A 25,522-nucleotide genomic window follows, 5' to 3' on the forward strand; every position below is an offset into this window, starting at 1 on the left:
AACTACAATATAAAAATTGCCATTTATAATCTCAAGTCTCTAAAATTCAATTTGCAGATTTAATTCTCAACACAGTTTTCTGTAGACATATAAAAATAATCCTGATGTAGGCTGTTTTTTTTTTTTCGCCACATTTGATTTTAAGTGTGTTGAAGCCTTCATAAGTCCTGAAAGTTTATTTCAATCTTAAAATAGCACTGACCTTTCATTTCCTCTTTGCCCTCATTCCCACACTTCTGAATTGGAAATAACCCTAGGCCCCAAGGATCTTGGCCTCTGCCCTACACATTTTAGAGTGTTTCAGCATACTCAGTCCCCATTCAATTGGTGAAAGGACTTACTCTAGGCTGGGTAGGGATCCATAGGTCATGGGATTCTGTCCTGTTGGAGATCTTGCCCATTTACCCCCCATACAGACCTCAAAATAATCAAACTTTCTCACAAACAAAACTAACCAAAATCTAGGTTGCCTTTTGGCAAACTTTGAGACCCACTATATTAAATCCAAAAAGAAAGGCTAATGTTAACATGATTAAATAAACCATGTACTCATCCTTCTTACTTGAGCAAAATCCTACAAACCCTTCCTAGTAATTCTTGGGACACAGTCGATATAGAAATGGAGACTTCCAACTCACCTTTTGAAAATCATAGGGCACCTAACTGCACTCTTGCATCACAATTTCATCTGAAAATTTTGACTTTACAGATATTATACCTTAATCACAGCTTGGGAAGTAGGTGGTTATATATATATGTATATATACATATACATATATGTATTTTTTTTCTCTCCCAGAACTTCTTCTTTTAGAGCTCATTCAGTCAAGTTTTAGGATGTTGTTTGGATTTGAGAATAATAAGGAATGTAATTCAATTGAAAATAAATGTAGGGACGCCTGGGTGGCTCAGTGGGTTAAGCCACTGCCTTCGGCTCAGGTCATGATCCTGGGGTCCTGGGATCGAGTCCCGCATCGGGCTCCTTGCTCGGCAGGGAGCCTGCTTCCTCCTCTCTCTCTGCCTGCCTCTCTACCTGCTTGTGTGTACTCTCTCTCTCTGACAAATAAATAAAATCTTAAAAAAAAAAAAAGAAAAGAAATGTAAATATCAGATCCATGCCTCCTAACGTTATCTTTTGTTTTGCTGGGTTTTGATACTTTTACTTCAGGTGCACATAGGGAATGCACAAAATTTTTTTAAAAGTTTTTTTTTAAGAGTATAAATAATCTCTACACCCAATGTGGAGCTCAAACTTATAACCCTGAGATCAAGGTTGCTCCACTGACTGAGCCAGCCAGGTGCCCCTCAGGTACACATAGTTATAGTTATAGTTTAATATATATATACATACATATATATATATATATATGTATATATATATAAATTGTGCTGTTATATATAAAAACAAACATATATATTTATTTTTATATAGATTATTATATATACATATATATTTTCTATATAAATATATAAAATATAAATATAAAATATAAATATATAAATAAAAACCCTTGGGTTATACACATACAATGCCATCAAGTCCACTCAGGGCCTACATTGGGTTATTTAGTTGGTTAGTGTGGTAGATTTCGATATTAAAACATAATATCAGTATTATGCTTCCTGTCCACTGATACCAGACATGGAACTATGTAAAAATGAAATATGCCAGTTCAGAGCAGAAGCTTTTAGAGCTTTAAATGGTTTTAATCTGTCTTTTCCCTCTGCCATGAGACTGTCATGTTCTATGAAGTGCTGCTGCTTCCATCTGGGTCCTGCAATAAAGGTGATATATGGAGCAGAACAGCTGCCAATTTACAATGGATGTGAATATTCTGAGAAATATTTCCTTGTTGTTGTAAGTCATTAAGACTTTCGACACATTTTGTCACAATATCATAATTTATCCTAAACTGATTGATGGAATTATTTATTTTAAATAATGTTATAAGCACTCATGAATCCACCACCCAGCATAATATCTATAACCTTGATAATAACCTATATATAATTATATATAGCCCCTTCCCATCCCCCTTCTGCTCCCAAAGGATCAAATATCATCCTGAATCGTGTGTTCATTCATCCCTTGCATTGCTTTTTCTTTTAAGATTTTTAATTTTTTTATTTGAGACAGACAGACAAAGAGAGCACAAGCAGGGAGAGGAACAGAGGGAGAGGGAGAAGCATACTCCCCACTGCATCTGGGGAGCAGCAGGCAGAGGAAGAAGCAGGCTCCCTGTTGAGCAGGGAGCCCAAAGTGGGGCTTGATCCCACAACGTTGGATCATGACCTGAGCTGAAGGCAGATGTTTAACCAGCTGAGCCACCCAGGTGCCTCTTAAGTTTTCTTTTTAACATGAAAACCCTTCATCTATGGCTTTATTTCTGTGTATTGTTGAAGGCCAGATTTCATTGTTTGGCAAATAAAATACCAAATTTTCCTGCTCCACTGATTCAACTGTTCCTTCTTTCCTCACTGGCCTGATATGGTTTCTCCATCAGTACTGGAATGAATGGTGGCCTAGAAATACCACATTCATTGATTTCTAAAAAAATTCTAAAAACTATTTTATTTATTTATTTATTTATTCATTCATTCATAGAGCACATACGAACAGGGGCAGAGGCAGAAGGAGAGGAAGACAGAATCTCAAGCAGACTCTGCACCAAGCAGGGAGCCCAACATGGAGGACCAATCCCATGACCCTGGGATCATGACCAGAGTTGAAATCAAGAGTTTAAAGCCCAATCGACTGAGGCCCCCCCCCATACTCCCCACATTCATTGATTTTAAGATTGTTATTAAAACGCCAATTTTCATTCAAATTTATCTATAAATTCAATGTGCTCCCAATAAAAATTGCAGCACAATTTTGTGGAAACTGGCAGGCTCGTTCCAAAGTAAGTACAGAAATGCAGAGGATCTATAAAACTAAGGAAATATGAAGAAGCTGACAGATTAATATTACCAGATATCAAGACTGTGCTGAAGTCACAGTAAATAAGACTGGTTTGGTGCAAGAATAGGTAAGCAGAACAACAGAACAGAATAGAAAGTCCAGAAACAGACAGCATATTTAGATACCTCGTTTATGACAAAGAAGCCACTAAAATTCAATGGTTAAAGGATGGTCTTTTCTTTCTTTTTTCTTTTAAGATTTTATTTATTTATTTGAGAGAAAGAGCGAATGCAAGAGAGAGCATGAGTAGAGAGAGGGGCAGAAAGAAGGGAGAAGCAGATTCCCTGCTCAGCAGGGAGCCAGATACAGGACTCCATCTCAGGACTCCAGGATCATAACCTGGGTTGAAGGCACATGCTTAACCAACTGAACCACCCAGGTGCCCCACTATAGGCAAAGATATTTAAAACTGGACACAAAAAGCACTCACCATAAAATAAAATATATTGATAAATTAGATGTCACTAAGAAATTCTGCTCATTAAAAGACACCGTTAAAAAAATAAAAAATCAGGATGCCTGGGTGGCTCAGTCATTAAGCATCTGCCTTTGGCTCAGGTCATGATCCCAGGGTCCTGGGATGGAGTCCCCCGCATGCAACGTGGAGTTGGGCTCCCTGCTCGGTGGGAAGCCTGCTTCTCCCTCTCCCACTCTGCCTGCTTGTGTTCCCTCTCTTGCTCGGTTTCTGTCAAATAAATAAAGGAAGTCTTTAAAAAAAAAAGTAAGAAATCAAGCTACTGGGAGAAAATAATGCATATATCTGACAAAGGTTATATATCCAGAACATATATCCACAGATTAATAAAGACAGACAAGCCAATAAATATATGGGTAATAGACTACAACAGGCACTTCACAAATGAAGATATCTAAATGGCCAACAATATACGAAAAGGTATTCTACATCATTAGTCATCAGAAAGATGCAGTAAGTTACCACTATACTTACAAATATCTTTTTGCTATTGTTTTCATTAAAAAAAAAGTACTCAAATAGGGTTCATGCATTGCATTTGATTGTGGTCTCTCAAGTCTCTTAATATAGAATATTCCTCTTTTCATGTCATTGCCTTAATGAATTGGGTGAGTTGTACAAAAAAATATATTTGGGACTTAACTGATTGCTTCTTTTTGGCATTATTTAACTTTTTTTTAAAGATCTTATTTATTTGCCAGAGAGAGTGAGCAAGTGAGCACAAGAAGAGGAAGTGGCAGACAGAGGGAAAAGCGGGCCTCCTGTGGAGCAAGGAGTCTGATGCAGGACTCGATCCCAGGATCCTGGGATCATGACCTCAGCCACAGGCAGACGCTTAACTGATAGCCACCCAGGCGTCCCATGGCATTATTTTTTTCCTCCACATTTTATGTATATTGTTAATTAAATGAAATTAAATGTTTGATTAGATGTTAAAAATTATTGGCTCTGTCTTTATATAACATCAATTAGTACATAATATTTTATTGTTCTACTTTGAGGCTGAGATTGGCCAGTGGTGAAACTGATCTTTCCACTTCAAAGTTGCATTTTATGTAGAGTGACATTTTGGTATCCTAAAAATATCCATTTCTCAATCACCTTTTATTTAGTTTTAGCATACATTGATGCTTAATGCTTGAATGGGTATTTTGTTGTGGTTATAAAATACTGATTTTTCTAATTCTTGCCTTCTTACAATTATTAATTAAAATTTTTCTGCATAGAACTTTTCCATATAGATTATTGAGCTATTTGATACTTCTATTAGGACTATTTGGTACTATGAAATAGAATTCATATGGAGAAAGCAGGATACATTTTTAATTCTTTTCTAAAAAATATTTTACTATTTATTTGACAGAGAGAGAGAGCACACTCACACCAGGGGGAGAGAGAGAGAGAGATAGAGCGTGCATCGGGGGTAGGAGCAAAGGGCCAGGGAGGAGCAGGCTTCGTGCTGAGCAGGGAGTCTGACGCAGGGATAGATCCTAGGACCCTGGGATCATGACCTGAGCCGAAGGCAGAGGCTTTAGCCCACTGAGCCACCCAGGCGCCCTGAAGGCAGACTTTTAATCCACTGAGACACCCAGGTGCCCCACATTTCTTCTTTCATTTTAATTATCATGTTTTCAATATAAGGAGTTGGTACCACTACCATTAGTGACAAAAAGTGAGTTTTGATTTCTTGCTTTCTTCCAGCATTTGATCTTACGGATTTTACAAATTGCTATATTTCAATCCTCTGTAGTTATTAGTCGTTTCCTTGTTATAATTATCTTTGGCCAGTAAAAGTCCTTTCAACTGACTCCTATGTCTTTTTGAATGACCCCAGGAGTCTTTGATAACTTGTTTTCTGATACACTGAGAGGTCCTACGCTTTTTGTAACAGATGGCTGGTCTAACTGCAATGTGGATGAATGCAGTTTGAGATACCATTTACTGATATTTGTTGATACTTTTTTTTTATTGAAGTATAAATAACATACAGTGTTACGTTTCAGGTGTACAATAAGATTCAACAATTCTATACATTACTTAGTACTCACCATGATAACTAGAGCCTTAATCCCTTTTATTTATTTCACCATTTCCCCCACCCACCTTTCTTCTGGCAACCACCAGTTTGTTCTCTGTATTTAAGACTCTTCTTTTTGGTTTCTTTCTTTTTTTCTTTCCTTTGTTTCTTAAATTACATGAGTGAAATTGATACTGAATGGTCAACTTCCATAAATGCTTCGTATTTGCTTGGAAGGAATGTGTATTTTGAAGTTGTCAGCTACATGTTCTAGGTATGTCCCAATAGATCAAATTTGTTAATTGTGCTGTTCAAATTATCTATAAGCCTAATAACATTTGTCTGCTTAATCAGGCAATTAGAGAGATTGTAAAGTCTCCCATCACCATAGTCATTTTACCTCTTTACTCTCAGAATTTTACTAGGTCACCAGTGACTTTAACATTGGTAAATAACTCAACAGTCAGTTTTTCCAGTCTTGTCTTCACTTGACCAACTAACAAAATTTGATAAAGTTCATTATTTTCTCCTTTTTAAAACACTTCCTTCACTTTTCTTCCAGTACGTTACCCTCTTTGGGTTTTTGTCCTAATTCCCTGGCTCTCAATTTCTTGCTTCCTATGCTACTTCCTCTTTATTTCTCTGACCTCTAAATGCTGGAGTTCCCCCCACCAGTCAGTCGCTAGATCTTTTCTCATCCAGTCCATTGACTTTAATTACAATGAATATTCTAACAACTCATGAAAGTGTATCACTAGTCATACTTCTCCCCTGGATTCTAGATCCTTCTGTCTAGGATATTCCTGTGCTTGGAAATCTAGGCATGTCTTCCTATCCATCTAGACTCTACAAACAGCTTACCCTGCAGCTCTTCCATCTCAACAGATGGACACTGCATCCTTCAAGTTGATCAGGCCAAAAATCTTGGCAATGGCTTTGATTCTTCTCTTCCTCTAATGAACCACACCAAACCTAATGGCCAAGTCTTTAAAGCTCTACCTTGAAAATATCTCAAGAAATGTCTACTTCTCAAAACAACAACCACTATCACCCAGATTTAATTGACTGTTACCTCAGCCTCTTGATTTCTACCTCTGGTTCCATTCTTCCTCCTCTACCCTCTATTATCATTAGGTCCTATAAGGCAATTCCTTTAAAACATAAGTCAGATTGTGTCAATCCTTTGCTCAAAGCCTTCCAATGGTTTTCCAGTTTTTACAAAACCTATTTTCCTTCCTAGACTCCTCTTCAAGGTACTACTTAATCTGATCCCCAACCTCTTTCTAAACTTCATCACTTACTACTATCATCTTTTACTTTGACCACATGTCCTACTCCTTACGATTCTTTGAATATGTCAAGCATGTCCTCATTGCAAGTCTTTGTTGTTGTTTTTAAGATTGTATTTATTTACTTGAAAGAGAGAGAGCGAGCGAGCGAGAGGGAGAAGCAGATTCCCTACTGAGCAGGGGGACCAATATGGGGCTTGATCCCAGGACTCTGGATCATGACCTGAGTTGAAGGCATACACTTAACTGACTGAGTCACCCAGGTGCCTGGACCCTTGCAGGGTCTTTGAAGTTTGTTCTCTATAGTTAAGTGTTCTTTATTCTCCATCACTCATTCCCTCACTTCCTTTGCTCAAATGTCATCTTCTAGTTCTACTTTTGCTAGTGGCAAACTACCTTATTTCAGCCTACCATAAAAGATAATAAACTCTAGACTACACAGATTTTACACACAGACACACACACACAGACACAGACACAGACACACACACACACAAGTACAATGTGAAGGCATTGGGGAACAACTAAAAGCAGGCAAAAAAATGAAGGGAAGTTGACCTTTGGAAAAAAGTATACTATGAGACATTAATATTTATACAGATTATCACATAGTGGTACTTCCAAGCCTCTGTGGCATAGGGTAGCTGAATTCAAGTAGAAAGCCACAGTCTAAATGGCCTGAGAAGTTAGAGGACAAAGTTCGAGGCTGCTAAAGTAGTTCAAAAATAGTTAAATCCCAGAAAGGAGGGAGCTACAGAGAGGAGATTCAATATCAACATAAAAATTTGGCCCAAATCTTTGACGGGATGCCTGAACCTCACAAATTTATGTAAACTCCATAGTCTATAGGAATCAACAGAAGACTGAAAGAATAGCAGATATTTTAGCTACTGCTTTTCTGAGGAGAGAGAGACAAGATTTTAAATCGAGCCAAGATAACTGTTTTTAGGACAAAAGTCAACATTCTCCAGAAAATTATTAACAAAATTGAGAATCTCGGGTGCCTGGGCAGCTCAGATGGTTAGCCATCTGCCTTCAGCTCAGGTCGTGATCTCCAGGTCCTGGGAACAAGCCCCACATCAGGCTCTTGGCTGGTTCAGCAGGGAGCCTGCTTCTCCCTCTCCCTCTGCTTCTCCCCCTGCTTGTGTGCTAATCTCTGTCTCTCTCAAACGAATAAATAAAATCTTAGAAAAAAATTGGGAATCTCTACTACACATCATTTACAATGTTCAGTATACAATCAAAACTACTACATAAGCAAAAATATAGGAAAGGTGAGAAAGAATTAAGAGAAAAAGTTATCAATAGAGAATGACTTAAGTAACTCAGATGTTGGCATTACAAAATAGGGTATTTTTAAGCTTGTGTATATGCATGTGTGTTAAAATATAAATAACATAAGACAACATTTTAACAATTTTTATGTGTACAATTAAGTGGCATTAAATACATTCATAATGTTATATAATCATCATCACCATTTTCTCATATGCAACAGAACCAATGTCCCCATTAAATACTAACTCTCCATTTCTTCCTCCCCACCTCAGTAATCTGTTTATTCTACTTTCTCTATGAATTTGCCTATTTTAGTTACCTCATATAAGTGGAATCATACAATTTTTGCTCATAAAAGAACATAAAAGTCCAGCTTAATTCACTTAGCATAATGATTCCAAGGTGTAAATTTACATTGTAGTATGGGTCAGAATTTCTTTCTTTTGTATGGCTGAATAATATTCCATTATATGTCTATCTCACATTTTGTTTATCCATTCATCCACTGTGGGACAGATGGATTGTTTCCATTTTTTGGCTATACCAAATATGTTGCTATGAACATTGGTGTACAAGGATCAATTTGAGAGAGAGCAACTGAAATTGCTTTCAATTCTTCTGGATTTCTACTTAGGTACCGAAATGCAGAATCATATGGTAATTTATAAGTTTAACTTTTTGAGAAACTGCCAAACTGTTTTCCTCAGAAGCCATACAATTTTACATTCCTACCAAAAATGCACAAGATTTCCAATTTCTGCATGTCCTCATCAAACACAGGTCTTGTTATGCAGATAACAAAGTTTGAAAATTATTTTTTAAGAAGTCCACAAAAATTAGTTGTGCTGGCAAAATTGGACTTAGCATAAAACCTGTTAAAGAAGAGACTATGAAATGACAAAACTCATTTAGATACTTAAGTTTTGGTAAACTGTTATTTACAGGAAAATCACTCCCTGCAATTTGTAACTGTAATAAATCACTGTCAAGCTTTTAAGAAAAGCTAATAAAAGTAAAAATTCAAACAGTCATGCTTATATATCACAACTGTAGTTTGAGGTTTTGTTTTGCAAAATCACCTTCAAACAAATTTACTTAACGTTTAAACATTCATTGCTAAGGTTCCCTTTTGATCAACAGCCTCAATTCTAATCTCTTTTTTATAAAGGCACTAATGGTTTTCTGTATATCAAGTAATATTGTAGAGATGGTGTAATAAAACATTACCTTAAGTAAGGGTTGGTTCATATATTGTTATAGAGAATGAGATCTTTTTAGAGGAATTCTGTTATCACTGCTCAGGGTCCGAGACCACTACCACCCAAAATGAGATAGGTCATGTAAATCAGGGGTTGAGAAAGGAATAAAATGATCTGGAGGTTTAAAGTGAAGCTATGTTACAAAACTGCTTATGGCCATCTCAAGAAAATAAAAGGTTTTATTTCAAAATGTTGCAATGATTAACAACGATATTAATGTTTATCCTGGATGTATGTCTGTCTGTCTATATGTATATATGTATGTCTTACAGGGCAAGACAACTGATGTCTGTCTGTCTGTATGTATGTATGTATGTCTTACAGGGCAAGACAACTGATGTCACATAGTCAATTTCTCAGGACAATATTATTGTCTCCATAATGACTTTAAATATATTACTAATTAAATCACTACAAATACAATAAATCTATTGCCAAGTAACGTAAGACATACTGAGAGAATAGGGATCATTAGTAGACAATGATGCCCTAAAATGGTAAATAAAATCACACTTGATGTATCACACTGCCATCTGATTTTCAAATTCTTAGTAAGTACCTATTTACTTAAATCTAAGACATAATTGGTTGAAAGATGGACCACAATTTTAGAAACATTAAAATGTGAATAAAAGCATCAAAAGATTGATAAAGTATGGTAATTTCATATTATATGTAGTAAATAGGACTATTATTTCCAATTACTACTTTTCTGGAAATATTTTTGATAAAATAGTTCAGCATCTGATAGGGCATAGGGATCCATCATAATATTTTTTTCTATGGGCACAGGCTTCCCCTAGCCCATAAATTCTAAGAAATAACTATAAAAAACTCCATTAAGACAGGACATCCATATTGCCACTGCTTATCATTAAGATTTTAAATGCTATCAATCTTCTTTTTTAAGGCATAAAAATTACAAATAAAGCTAAAGCCCCTTTTGAGCAACACTTTCAAACCTAATCTCTTGCCAGAGACAATACTAACAATAATTTGGTATGTACCCTTCTAGTCTATTTTAAATACATACATATTTCAATACTAGAAACATATTTCAATACTAAAAACTGTTCATGATTTAACTCCAGTTTACATAAATGTCATTATACAATGTTTCATTTGGGGATCTTTTTTTTTTTTTTCACTCTACACTGTTTTACATAACTATCCATGTTACAAAATACAGATCTAGTCTATTACTTTTTACGGCTGTATACTATTTCATTACTTGACTGTATCACACTTTATTTATCCATTACCCCATCAGTATTTAGCTTGTTTTCAGTTTATATATGTATTTCTTATGGGTGTTTTTTCTTTAGAATGAAAATACAGAAATGGAACTGCAGAGTCCTTTCATCTTTTAAAAAATGTTTCCCTGCCTCAAAGTCATAGACAACATCCTGTATTTCCTTCCAAGAACTTCATTTTGGCTTTTCAGATTCCAGTGTTTAAATCCTTTGGAATTCTGTTTCTTTATATATTGTAAGGTTGCATGTAGTTATTTTCTCCCTAATATGGAGAACCAAATACTTCAACAAATTTTATTGGCGGTTTCATTTCTCTACTGATTCATGATATCATGTCTACTAATACACCAAATTCATGTATATTCACTGATTTATTTCTAGGTATTCTATTCTGTAAAATCTGTTTATTTATCTATTTATGCTCTAATATAAGACACTATTTAACAACCACAACTTTTGTGTAGTATATGGTAGAAGATGTGTCCTGTCTCCTCCTTTCAAAATTGTCTCGGCAATCCAGGGACTTCCATTTCACATGAATTTTAGAATTATTTTGCAAAGATCCTAGAAAATTCGTGTTAGATGTTTGGAACTACATAAGGTCTATAAATTAATTCTGGGAGAACTGATATTTTTATGATATTGGGTTTTTCCATCTGTATATACGGTATTTCTCTCGATTTATTCAAGGCTTATGCCCTTCAATGAAGCTTTACAATTTTTCCATAAAGATCTTGTTCATTTTTTTGAGTTTATGCCAGTATGTTTCATAAAGCAAAGCATGGGTTGAATTTAAGAAAAGACCTTTCCCTCATTTAGTACACTCAGCGTTTCTCACCTGTATGCCCTCTCTTATGTATAGAAAGGGATGCTCTTTGAGAGAATGCTTTCCCACATTCATTACATTCAAAAGGTTTCTCACCGGTATGACTTCTCATATGTATAATAAGTAATGAGCACTGAGAGAAGGCTTTTCCACATTTATTACATTCGTACGGTTTCTCCCCTGTATGACTTCTCACATGAAGAGTAAGAGATGAGATTCGAGAAAAGGCTTTACCACATTCATTACATTTAAACGGTTTCTCTCCAGTATGAATTTTTTCATGCTCAAGGAGATTTTGTCTCTGACTGAAAGCTTTTCCACATTGATTACAATTATAGGGTTTTTCTCCAGTATGAATTTTCTCATGTTCGGTGAGATTTGATTTCTGACTAAAGGCTTTCCCACATACTGTACATGCATAAGGTTTCTCACCAGTATGAATTCTCTGGTGTCTAATGAGGTTTGACATCTGAATAAAAGCTTTCCCACATTCATTACATTCATATGGTTTCTCTCCAGTATGAATTTTCTGATGTGTAATTAGATTTTCTTTCCTGCTGAAGGCTTTTCCACACTCGTTACATTCATAGGGTTTCTCAGCTGTATGATTTCTCATATGTACAGTAAGGGATGAACTTTGAGAGAATGCTTTCCCACATTCACTACACACATAGGGTTTCTCACCTGTATGACTTCTCATATGTATAATAAATACTGAGCATTGAGAGAAGGCTTTTCCACATTTATTACATTTATAGGGTTTCTCCCCTGTGTGACTTCTCATGTGTAGAGTAACAGATGACATTCGAGAAAAGGCTCTACCACATTCATTACATGCATAAGGTTTCTCCCCAGTATGAATTTTCTCATGCTCAATAAGGTTTTGCTTCTGGCTGAAGGATTTTCCACATTCTTTACATTCATAGGGTTTTTCTCCAGTATGAATTCTCTCATGTTCAATAAGATTTGATTTTTGACTGAAGGCTTTCCAACAGTCCTTACATGCATAAGGTTTCTCCCCCGTATGAATTCTCTGGTGTCTAATAAGGTTTGACATCTGAATGAAAGCTTTTCCACATTCATTACACTTATACGGTTTTTCCCCAGTATGAATTTTTTGATGTGTAATGAGATTTTCCTTCCTGCTGAAGGCTTTTCCACATTCCTTACATTCATAGGGTTTCTCTCCAGCATGAATTCTTTCATGTCTGATGAGGTCAAATTTATGACTGAAGTCTTGTCCACACTGATTACACTTAAAGGGGGTTAGAGCATGGGATGAGCAGTGGTAAAAAGGCTTCCCATACTTATTATAGTCATAGTTTTTCTCTCTTACACAATTCTTCTCATAACTAAGTAAATCTAAATTATGTTCCAAACCCTTATCAAGTGAGTCACAATCAAAGAAGTTTTGTCTTGAAGTAAGAATATCTGAGCTCAAAGGAAATATTTTTGTAACTCTTTTACATTCAATGACATTTTTCTTAATCAGAGTTTTCTTGGAGATGGATGTGACTTTCCTCACAAGTGTTTCCTTTTGCTTCTTGCTCTGTTCATCAACTTCCCAAACTTCTAAAATGGAGGACCAAAAATTATTACTTTTGAATTTTTCTGCTACTACACTATTAATAACATTTCAGAAATTTGCTCTTATGGAGTTGATCTTTTATGCTGATTCTAGTTTCCCAATATGAAAGAAATCCAAAGTGCAAATTACCTTAGTTTCTAAGTTTTAAGAGGTTAACTGCTATAGAAAATATTTTGGAGAGAAAACTGACATTGATAGGCCTAAATAGCTTTGACTGCTTTTAAAAGTATGCTTATGCAATGCAGAAATCAGTAACATGAACAGAATAATTAAGATGAAAGGGTGACCATATAAATGGATAGGGAGTCAAAATGATCAGAGGATAAAATTAACACTGTGGTTAAACACAATAGATTGAATGTATATGCTTATTTCTCCTCTTCCCTTAAATTCCATTAAAATGACAGTAAAAAAATAAAAGGTCAAACCCGCAAGAACAAAGGAAATAGGAGTGTAAAGAAGGGTGAACAAGAAATTTCAACAAGAGAACAGAGATGAAAGGGATAAAGGGAACTATTAACTAATGGAAGAGCTAAGAAGTTAAAGTACATAAAAATGAAAATCTCAAGCAACAAAATGATTTAGCCACAAAATAAAAGAAAAGCTAACAAATTAGAGGATTCAGGTACTCAAAAGGTACAGGGAAGATGTCTGAAGAGGATTAATTTAAGGTCTGAATAAGGAACACATACTTTCTAGGCAATTATTTCAGATTTGCCTAAGTAACATCTTTCCAACCTTATTCTATGTTTTTCCAACATGCAAAGGGTGAGTTATAACTGTATTTCCTAGACATACTTGCATTTAGGGTTCTGGATCTGATTTAGATTAATCATACAATTTTTAAATTCAGAAATGAATTAAAAGTAGAAATAAAATAGGCATTTTACCTAAATATTATAGCAGAAGTGGTAGGGTTCTGCAGCTCATGGTTATAGAAGCATTTCCCTGGTTCAATCAGAAACCATTTTTTTTCTTTTTAAAGATTTTATTTATTTATTTGAGAGAAAGAGAACATGAGCGGGTTGGGGGGGAAGGCAGGTAGAGAGAGAAGCAGACTCCCCACTGAGCAGGGAGCCTGATGTGAGGCTTGATTCCAGGACCCTGGGATCATGACCTGAGCCTAAGGCAGATGCATAACTGACTGAGCCACCCAGGGGCCCCCTCTTTTTTTTTTTTTAAAGTAAGCTCTACTCCCAATGTGGAGCTTGAACCTGGAGATCAAAAGTTGCATGCTCCATCAACTGAGCCAGCCAAGTGCCCCATCAGAAGCAATTTCTTGATCATGGGGGAAAAGGAACTCACTTAGCAGCTTACTCTCTGATATAATGCTGTAACTCATTCCTAAAAGCTTAATCAGTCCTCTCAAAGGTTCTCTAGGACATTTAATACCTTCATGTAAATCCCTTCCTTCTTAAATTAGCTGCTAATAAGCTCTTTGTAACTGCATCTTCACCATTACCTCCCCACCCTCCACACACAACCCACACAGGAAGTGTCCATGTATCCACCATCTGAGCAGGAAAAGGAAGGCTTACCTCTTTAGAGAAAATGAACTATACAGGCTCTAAATTTAGGAACAAGTGAAGCAGATGTAAAGGGAGGCTCATAATAAAAAACTAGGAATTACGGGGGCACCTGGGTGGCTTAGTGGGTTAAGCCTCTGCCTTTGGCCTAGGTCATGATCTTAGGGTCCTGGGATGGAGCCCCACATTAGGATCCCTGCTCAGCGGGGAGCCTGCTTCCCCCTCTCTCTGCCTGCTGCTCTGCCTACTTGTGCTCTCTCTGCCAAATAAATAAATAAAATCTTTAAAAAAAAAAAGCACTAGGAATTATGTAAACTTGTCAGATTGAGTAGTATGCTTTCTGTTGCTTGCCCCTCATGAATGCTGGCATTTACCTCCAGATAGGAGATGAGAAGATTAAAAACAAAAGACCCACAAAACTGGAATTCTAGAACTGGCATTTGCAGCTCCACAAAAAAACTCCTAGGTTCTACTAAAAAAGCATCAAAAATCTGTTAGATTTTTAGAATTTCTTTTTTATCCTTTCATTCATCAAAATGAGGAAAACTAGTAACACTGATGAATTCCCTATTTAAACAAAGACTTGAGTCTCATTAAAATTAAATACATATAGAAAACAAAGCAAACAGAAAAATTAGGCAAGTAATAACTCCAGGAATGACAAAAATCTATATAAGGATATGTAATTAATAGTCATTTCTTGGCTCAGTATAACAGTATATCAATCAAAAGAACAAAGTAAACAGTGAAAGCCAATTTGGCCAAAAATTGTGATACATCTATATCCAGAGAAAAAGGAAAGGGGAAGTGGTGGTGGTGGTATAAGAGTACTAAACCTCATCTTTCATTAATATCAAGTTGATGATAATTAGGAATTACCAATCAGCAGCATATTCAGAGAGTAACAGCTTCCATCCTATCCCTGAAACAATGATTCCTCTTCCACTGCCTGACAGGTAAGCATTTTTATTAATTTTGGGGTTAGTCTCATATTCTTTTAAAATACATATATTAAATATATATGTATATGTGTGTATATATATGCATATATATATATATCCATACACATATGCCTCTCCCACTCATTATAAAAAAGGTAGCATATCCTAAATGCTGCTCTACACATTGATTTTTTCCATTTATATATCCTGAGTGGAAGCATGACATCTCTGACTTGTTTTATAGTTTTGACACTGGAATCATTTAAGTGTTTTACATAACAAAAAAGTTAAATCAAAAGAGGAGGAAAGGGCGCCTGGGTGGCTCAGTGGGTTAAGCCGCTGCCTTCGGCTCAGGTCATGATCTCAGGGTCCTGGGATCGAGTCCTGCATCGGGCTCTCTGCTCAGCGGGGAGCCTGCTTCCCTCTCTCTCTCTCTCTCTGCTTGCCTCTCTGTCTACTTGTGACTCTCTCTCTCTCAAATAAATAAATAAAAAAATCTTAAAAAAAAAAAAAGAGGAGGAAAAAAAACAAAATAACTCTTAAAAATTGAAAACAAATAGAAATGGGTAAATCTACATATGAAGTTAGGACCATAATCATTCAAGTGACTTCAAACACAGTAATTTGACTATATCCTAAAGGAGAAAAAAATACAACAAAAGAAACCTTAAACTACATCCAGCAGTCTCTCCACCCCCGCCCCCCCCATTTATATTTTTATTTTAGAGAGAGAGAGGAGTGCTCATGTGCGCAGGGGAGGAGCAAAGGGAGAGGAAGAGAGAATCTCAAGCAGACTCTACACTGAGAACAGAGCCCACACGGGGCTCCATCTCACAAACCTGAGATCACCACCTGAGCTGAAACCAAGAGTGGGCTTCTTAACTGACTGTGCCACTCAGGCACTCCAGTAGTCTTTCTCATTATTAGTAAAATTGGTATTATTGCTAATTTGGAACTAACTAACTAACTAAAAAAAAAAAAAAATAAATAAATATATATATATATATATATATATATAGAGAGAGAGAGAGAGAGAGAGAGAGAGAGAGAGAGATATCAGTTTGGGCCCACAAGGGATATTCGGCAATGTCTGAAAGATCTGGAGACATTTTTGGCTGTTACAACTCAATGAAGTGGTGAGAAAGGGGATTGGTGCTCCCAGCACCAAATAAAGTAGAAGCCACAGAGGCTGCTAAACATTCTACACCTTATATAAAGATCCTACAATGCACAGGATAGTGCCCTATAGCAAAGAATTATCTGAACCAAAATGTCAGCAATGCCAAGGTTGAGAAATACATATGTACTAAGCAAATAAATATTTTAATGCAGTAAGGAGCCAGGATTTTCAGTATAAACGATATAAAAACAAAACAAAAAAGGTAAGTAACAACCCCTACACTCTTTAATTTGAATTGGATGTATCAATATAACTACATTTTTTTCTTTCTAAAAAATGTATTTTCCTAGCTTTGTCCGCTTACAAGCTCTATAAGCAATGACAACCTAGTACTAATGAGTAACTACTGTGTCCAGACTGTAATCTCCAAATCATTTCCCACTAAAGGAAGCAGGAGTTTCTAGAGAAATAGCTATTTTATGTCTGGAGCAGGAAATTTCATAAAATTAGCTAAAGAATCCTCTGGCTAATGATATGACAATTTGAACATTAAAATAAATACTATATTGTTAATAATATAGACTTAATAAATAACACATATAAAATATATCTAAAACATAATTTATATATTTTATAAATAAATAAGCATATTTTTAAATGTTTTCCATATATATCATTTATATGTGCTGAATAATATTTATTTTGATGTTCATTATGTAAATTATAATGATTTAACTTGGCAAACTGGAGAATGCTAGGACACCAATCATTCTCAAAGGTTCTGAAGTGGGGTGCCTGGGTGGCTCAGTCAGTTAAGTGTCTGACTCTTGGTCTCAGCTCAGGTTTTGATCTCAGAATTGTGAGTTCAAGCCTCATGTTGGGCTCCATGCTGGGAATGGAGACTACTTGAAAAAAAAAAAATGTTTTTGAAGGAAAGGAGTCAAGTATTTTTCTTTCCTGCCCTGTAAAAACTATATTTCAGAGTAATCAAACACTTACTGACAAAGGTCTTTTTTTTTTTCTTAAAGATTTTATTTATTTATTTGACAGGGATCACAATTAGGCAGAGAGGCAGACAGAGAGAGAGAGAGAGAGAGGAGGAAGCAGGCTCCCTGCTGAACAGAGAGCCCGATATGGGGCTCAATCCCAGGACTCTGGGATCATGACCCGAGCCGAAGGCAGAGGCTTCAACCCACTGAGCCACCCAGGCGCCCCAAGGTCTTTTTTTTTTTTTTAAGGTTTTTTTGATTGTTTGTTTTTTTATGTAATCTCTACATCCAGTGTGGGACTTGAACTCACAACCCCCAAATCAAGAGTTGCACACTCCACTGATGGAGCCAGCCAGGCACCCGTTGAGTTCTTTTTTATGGGAGAATTTCAGCTAATAAAAGCAGAAGGAACCTCTAATAAAATATTGGATCTAGCCAAAGATTACCAATGGCTGCTATAAGCCTTAAATGAAAAGTTAATTAGAATCTTTAAAATAGATGGGATTCTGATTCATAATACATGAATCTATTCATCAATTTTTTTTAAAGATTTTATTTATTTATTTGACAGAGATCACAACTAGGCAGAGAGGCAGGCAGAGAGAGAGGAGGAAGCAGGCTCCCCACTGAGCAGAGAGCCCGATGTGGAGCTTGATCCCAGGACCCTGAGATCATGACCTGAGCTGAAGGCAGAGACTTTAACCCACTGAGCCACCTAGGCATCCCATCCATTCATCAATTTTAAAAAAGATTTTATTTATTTACTTTGAGACAGAAACAGAGTGAGAGCAAGGGGAGGGGCAGAGGGAGAGGAGAGAGAGAATCTCAAGCAGACTCCATGCTTAGTGTGGAGCCCCAGCTGGGTCTCGATCTAGCACCCCATGTTTTTTACATTCTTAAAGGGTTGTTGAGAAAGAACATGAGACTGAGACCTTATCTGGCCCTCAAGCCTATTTATTATCTGGCCTTCTAAAGAGAAAAATTGCTGACCCTTGTGCTAAAAGACAAATGACCTGGATTCTACACAAATAAAATATGTGGGGAAAAATGGGTTGGGAGGAAGAGGGAGGAGAAACTCTTATGAATTAAAACAGACCTAAGAGACGTATCAACCAAATGCAATGTGCTAATCTTTATTTAGATCCTGAATCAAATAATCCAACTATAAAAATAAATTCTTGAGACAACTGAGGAAATAGGAACAGAGACTATATATCAGATGATATAAGAAACTATTATTAATGTTATTAGATGTGATAATAATATTGTAAATATTTAAATAATTTCACCTGTTAGAGATACATACAATGGTATTTAAAGGTGAAATGTAAAATAGTTCAGCAAACAAAACTAAAACAAAACTGGGGAAGACAGATAAACCAGTCTGGCAAAATGTTGATCACTGCTGAAGCTAAGTAATGAATACCATGAGGATTCCTTATATTCTATTTTTGAATGTCTGAAAAAGACTATAATAAAATTTTTAAAGTACTTATTTAGAAACAAAGATCAATACTAAAAGAAATAGCTAAATAAATTAAAATTAAAATAATGGTCTAAATGGGGGCGCCTGGGTGGCTCAGTGAGTTAAGCCTCTGCCTTTGGCTCAGGTCATGATCTCGGGGTCCTGGGATTGAGCCCCGCATTGGGTTCTCTGCTTGACGTGCTCCCCGCTCCCCCTCCACCTGCCTATTGGTGATCTCTCTCTGTCAAATAAATAAAATCTTAAAAAAAAAATATCGCAGCATTATCCCACCAACACATTTATTTAAAAAAAAAATTGCCTAAATGAGGTGAAACATGAGGTCAGATGAAGGGACTGTCATAAGCCTTGTATTTCTATGTTTTTTAAGAAGTACATGTATTACTTCGAGAAAAATTAAAAATATATATTAAAAAGGAAAGAAATAATATAAAAAGAAAATAACAACCGTAACATAGAAGCAAATTATAACCCAAGTTCTCATCACTTTTGCCTAGATTAACTGCCATATGATCCTAGGAAATTTAGCACTTGTCTAATCTGCAGACAAGTATACCAATTTTCGTAAAGTTTTAATTCCTTTATTTCTGTATAAAAACACTTGAAGCTTAGGCTATCCAAACTAAATCCAGCCCCAAACTGGTAATAATGATGGAGACAGCTTCAACTTTCAATTTAATTGCAAGTCATTCTCATATGTGTTTAAAGAACAAGGCATATAAGTAAATATCCAATGAAAAGATCACAAGGCAAGTCATCTTTGTTCAATATCTGATTCACTGCATTGTGCTAATAGCAGGTACTATCATTTTATCCTATGTTCATTTCTCGATGCTGAAACTGTCCTTACCAGCAAATCCTGCTGTGTTTTGCTTTTATTCTTTCTTCATGGAGGACATACTGTTACCCAAAATAATATTCTTTTCTACATTGTTTGCTCTATAATGGCTTCTCTAGATTCAACTGTGGGTAACTTAGAATTCAGATAATTAGATATTTTTTAATCTTTATATTCAGTTATCTGCCAAGTCCCTGCCTATAAACTACTGTTGTAATCTATCACCATATATAAGGCAAAATTATAGCTATAGTTCAGTGATTAAAAAAGGGAAAAAATCTTTTTAAAAAATAAAAAAGGGAAAAAAATGAACTAAATTACCAACAAAATTTAAAAATACAAAAGAAGACATGAAGGTTGGCAAAGTTCAGACTTCTCTGGCTCTCTACACTAGATAATCCAGCCTCCATTTCACTAATTCCTTAAGGTCTCCCCTTTTCCAATTCAGGCTATGCTTCAAATTTTACCCCATGAACATGTCATGCTAATTTTACTCTCCAAACTTTTATGTTTTGCTTTTATTTTAATGTTATGGTTTTCTCATTTTTATTTTTTTTCTTATTTTTTTTTAGAGAGAGAGTGTGTGTGTATGAGTGGGGGTGAGGGAAAGGGAGAGAATCTATGGTTCTATACCCAGCATGAACCCAACAAGGGGCTCAATGTGGCACTCTATCTTAGGACCCTGAGATCATGACCTGAGCTGAAATCAAGAGTTGGACCCTTGGGGCGCCTAGGTGGCTCAGTGGGTTGAGCCTCTGCTTTCGGCTCAGTGGGGAGCCTGCTTCCCCTTCTCTCTCTGCCTGCCTCTCTGCCTACTTGTGATTTCTGTCAAATAAATAAAATCTTAAAAAAAAAAAAAAAAGAGTGGGACACTTAACCAACTGAGCCACCCAGGCACCCTCATTTTTCTCATTTTTAAAAAATAAGTCTAAAGAATCTACAAATCTTACAAGAAAATAGCTTTAATGTCAAGGTTGCTTAAAAAATTTTTTCATAAACTTCCTCAATCTGATTACTCCTTCTATACCCCCTCTCTTAAAACTTTTAAGGTATTTTCTGTCTGAGTCCCTCATTTGCTAAATAAATGCTTCACGTGGAATTTAAGATTTCAACAATATCTTATGTGGCTCTGCCCTGTCTTTTTACTCTGACCTGAAATCCTCTACATTTACTTGGAAGGGCTTCAAATAAATATTTTATTTATTCATTTATATTTTAAAGATTTACTTATTATTTAAGATTTTATTTATTTATTTGACACAGAGAGACAGTGAGAGAGGGAATATAAGCAGGGGGAGTGGGAGAGGGAGAAGCAGGCTTCCCACTGAGCAGGGAGCCCAATGTGCAGCTCGATCCCAGGACCCTGGGATCATAACCTGAGTCGAAGGCAGATGCTTAATGACTAAGCCACCCAGGTGCCACTGTTTTAAAGATTTATTTAATTTATCTGAGAGAGTGAGTGAGCACTGAAGCAGGAGGAGGGGCGAAGGGAGACAGAATCCCAAGTAGACTCCCTGCTGAGCGTGAGCCCCAGGTATGGCTCAATCTCATGACCCTGAGATCATGACCTGACCTGAAATCAAGAGTGGGACACTCAACAAACTGAGCCACCCAGGCACTCCAAATAAATATTTTAAAACAACAAAAGCAATAAGAAAAATTTCTCCAAATATAGCTCTACACCAACCAATTTATGAATCATTACATGAAGAATAAGATAGTCTTTCTTTGGTAGATTAAACCTCAGAAATCAAGTATGAAAATATATACAAACAGTAGATTTTAAGACTCCAAATCACTCTGGTAGATATAAACTAGAAAGTTAGCTCAAAGACGAAGGCAGATCTATAATGGCTAGAAGTGTTGGGGACCATTTTTTTAAAAAAAGATTTTATTTATTTATTTCACAGACAGAGATCATAAGTAGGCAGAGAGCCAGGCAGATAGAGAGAGGGGGAAGCAGACTCCCTGCTGAGCAGAGAGCCCGATGCGGGGCTCAATCCCAGGACCCTGAGGTCATGACCTGAGCCAAAGGCAGAGGCTTAACCCACTGAGCCACCAAGGTGCCCCAGTGATGGGGACCATTTATTAGAAGTTGAGCTCCAAGTTAAATAACAGAACCAGAAAAGGTAAGAACCCTCATCATTAAAGGCAAAGATGTGAAGCGTTTCACAATATTGGAGACATTAAATGTTGCCATTTCTGTAGTTAAATACTGATTTAAAAAGACATGAACACACCTATGTCATGAAGGTACAAAAAGGACAAAGGATCTATATGTAATTTATAATGGCTCTGGATCATGTCCAGTGAGGGCCGAAAAAAGAAGTAATATAAAAGACATTTCCTAAAGGAACAGGAAATAAACAATAAACAGGAACTGAGGAGATAACAGAATCTTTTAGACAGGGCAAAAAGAAAGATATTTCCAAGAAGGGAGATCCATGTGATCAAATATAACATCGAGGACTTCCCATTTCTATATGGTCAAATTTAACATCACTGTCTCCTCTCCTCTCTCTCTGCAAAAGTGAAGAAGAAAACAAAAAGACAATATATCTTGAACTAAAAGGTTGCTAAATGCCAATTCTAGAAAATAAAGAGCAGAGGATAGATTGGACCAGGTAGGAAAGAAACTCAAGAGATAGTGGCTGTTCTTTCCTATCTCAGACAGAAAACACAGTGAACAGAGTTCCCCCAAAATAGAAGGCACACTCTGTGGGCAGAATGAACTAGTTATTTTTTGCAACAGTGGGATCTAGATGTGTGGACACTGGTGGCAGGAACATGATAGCCTTCATCTGGCCCTGTCAAATGGTAGGGAAGACAGGGCTAAATAAGAAGATGCAAACAGCCATGATTCTTACATAAGCAGTCTGCTGGCATAGGAGAGTAGAAGGGACACTTCACGCTGGAGGAGGCATGTAAAAATAATGTCTGATTTGGAAGAAGTAAAGGGCAAACCAACTCTCTATTTTTTTTTTAATATTTTATTTATTTATTTGAGAGAGAGAGAGAGAGAGACAGTGAGAGAGAGCATGAGCGAGGAGAAGGTCAGAGGGAGAAGCAGACTCCCCGTGGAGCTGGAAGCCTGATGCGGGACTCGATCCCGGGACTCCAGGATCATGACCTGAGCTGAAGGCAGTCGCTTAACCAACTGAGCCACCCAGGCTCCCCAAACCAACTCTCAATACAAAACTCTTAATGCTAAAGTAGGTTGATATGAGTGACAAGGGCTTCCTATTCACTCAGCATTTTTCTGGCCAATTTTCAATACTCACCTATAAATAGTTGGTCCAGCAAGAAGTAACCTCATTTAAAGATAAGTAGTGGTGATTATAAAAGGAATCTGCATAAGCTCTATGCAATAATGTTAACTAGAACCAAAAAACATGAATATACAAATCAAAATGAAAAAACTGATAATCATTTGATCAATAGGACTCAAACGTCCTAAAGCTTTAAAGAAAAAGAAACCTATGGGCATCCAAGGCAAACAAATCAAGTCACCTATGAGGGGAACCAATTGGATTTCAGAAGTCTCCAAGCAATATTCAAAGCCAGGAGACAGTAGAGGATTATCTAAAGTCTTCAGAGAACTGTCTACAAAGAAAACAGTCTAGAAAAAAAGTATGACTTAAGAATTTTATACACAGTCAAATAATAAAGGGTAAGAAAAAAATGTATTTTCTTACATGCAAAAACTGAGGGACTTTAGTTCCCACTAAATTTATAAGTTCCATGAGGACAGGACTTTGTTTTGTAGGGTGTTATACGTTCATGCCCCAAATAGTATTACCTTTATTGTTACAACTATAAGTGTGGTTTTCTTTCCTTTATATCTTCTACTTGGTTGTTGAAGTATATATGAAACCTGATTTTTATTTGTTAACTTCGTATCTTACCATCTCACTGGATTCTTTTACTGTTTGTTATACTTTTTCAGTTGATTCTCTTGTGTTTTTCAGGGATACAATTTTATCTTAAAATAAAGATGACTTTATAGATTTCTTTCCAATGACAGAAACCACAGTGCTGAAAGCACAAACAGAAAGTACAGTACTGATTTTTTTTCTCTTATCTAATACTTAGGTATAAACTTCAGAAATATACAAAAGCTATAAAGGGAAAACTTGGAAAGCATTTCTGAAGGATACAAAGTAGATTTCAAAGAAGACAGAGCAAGTTCTTTAATAGAAAATCTCAACATTCTAAAGATGTCAAATTTCCAAAAGTTGGGTGGCTCAGTGGCTTAAAGCCTCTGCCTTCAGCCCAGGTCATGATCCCAGGGTCCTGGGATTGAGCCCCACATCGGGCTCTCTGCTCAGTGGGGAGCCTGCTTCTCCCTCTCTCTCTGCCTGCCTCTCTGCCTACCTGTGATCTCTGTTAAAAAAAAAAAAAAATTCCAGGGGAGGGAGGGAAAGGGAGGGGAAAAAAAAAAATTCCAAAAGTTAATTTATGTATCTAATACATTCCCGATAAAAAGTCCAATAGGTTTTTCTCTGGAAATATAGAGTTGTGTCTAAAATTCATATGGTAGGGGTACCTGGGTGGCTCAGTGGGTTAAGCCTCTGACTTCAGCTCAGGTCATTATCTCAGAGTCCTGGGATCGAGCCCCTCATCGGGCTCTCTGCTCAACAGGGAGCCTGCTTCCCCTTCTCTCTCTGCCTACCTCTCTGCCTATTTGTGATCTCTCTCTCTGTCAAATAAATAAATAAAACTCTTTAAAATTCATATGGTAAAATAATACTAATCAAAAAGAGCCAGCACAACTCTGAGAAAGAAGTGTATGCAACTGGGAAAGAAAGGGACTTGGTGTCAAGGATAAGGCAGAGACTTACTTTTTAATGTGTCTTTTGGATTATTTATGTTCTTTAACCAAGTGTGTGTGTGTGTACATATATATATGTATATACGTACATATATATATATATATATTTTAGAGAGAGTGAGCAAGCAGGTGGGGGACGAGCAGAAGGAGAGGGAGAGAAAGAATCTCAAGCAGTCTCCACACCCAGCATGAAGCCCAACACAGGGCTTGATCTCATGACCCTGAGATTATGGCCAGAGCCAAAATTAAGAGCCAGACGCTTAACGAACTGAGCTACCCAGGTGCCCTGAAGGGCGCATATTTATATTAAAAAAAAATTAATGTAATGGAAGGTGGGAATAAGTAGGAATAGGGTACCAATTTCTAATCCAGAAACTTAAAACTATATGGGATGTGAGGGTTGTGAAGTACAATGGAAACTGTGAGTACTGTTACAGAATACATGTTTATAGCTTTTCAAAATGGAAAGAAACTGAATGAAATCTAAGTGTGAAACAAATATACTTTTAAAATACTACACTTCTGGGCCCTGGGTGGCTCAGTTGGTTAAGCAACTGACTTCAGCTGAGGTCATGATCCAGGAGTCCCGGGATCAAGTCCCATATTGGGCTCCCAGCTCCATGGGGAGTCTGCTTCTCCCTCTGACTTTCTCCCCTCTCATGCTCTCTCTCAAATAAATAAATAAAATCTTAAAAAAAGGCGGGGGGCACCTGGGTGGCTCAGTGGGTTAAAGCCTCTGCCTTTGGCTCAGGTCATGATCCCAGGGTTCTGGGATTGAGTCCAGCATCAGGCTCTCTGCTCCGCGGGGAGCCCGCTTCCTCCTCTCTCTCTGCCTGCCTCTCTGCCT

General features: G+C 36.7%; 1 protein-coding gene and 1 pseudogene across 2 annotated transcripts in view; one reads left to right on the forward strand and one right to left on the reverse strand.

Moving 5' to 3' along the window:
- Positions 1-25,522, reverse strand: part of LOC111161452 — a 637,630-nt pseudogene that overhangs the window by 535,041 nt on the left and 77,067 nt on the right. The window contains exon 8 of the transcript XR_002641531.1: positions 11,363-12,614. The product of XR_002641531.1 is annotated as a zinc finger protein 208-like (transcript). The remainder of the gene's footprint in view (positions 1-11,362; positions 12,615-25,522) is intronic.
- Positions 1-25,522, forward strand: part of LOC111161451 — a 678,116-nt gene that overhangs the window by 352,668 nt on the left and 299,926 nt on the right.

Source organism: Enhydra lutris, unplaced genomic scaffold, assembly GCF_002288905.1.
Source record: "Enhydra lutris kenyoni isolate GAN:26980312 unplaced genomic scaffold, ASM228890v2 scaffoldscaffold85, whole genome shotgun sequence".
Classification (NCBI taxonomy): Eukaryota; Metazoa; Chordata; class Mammalia; order Carnivora; family Mustelidae; genus Enhydra; species Enhydra lutris.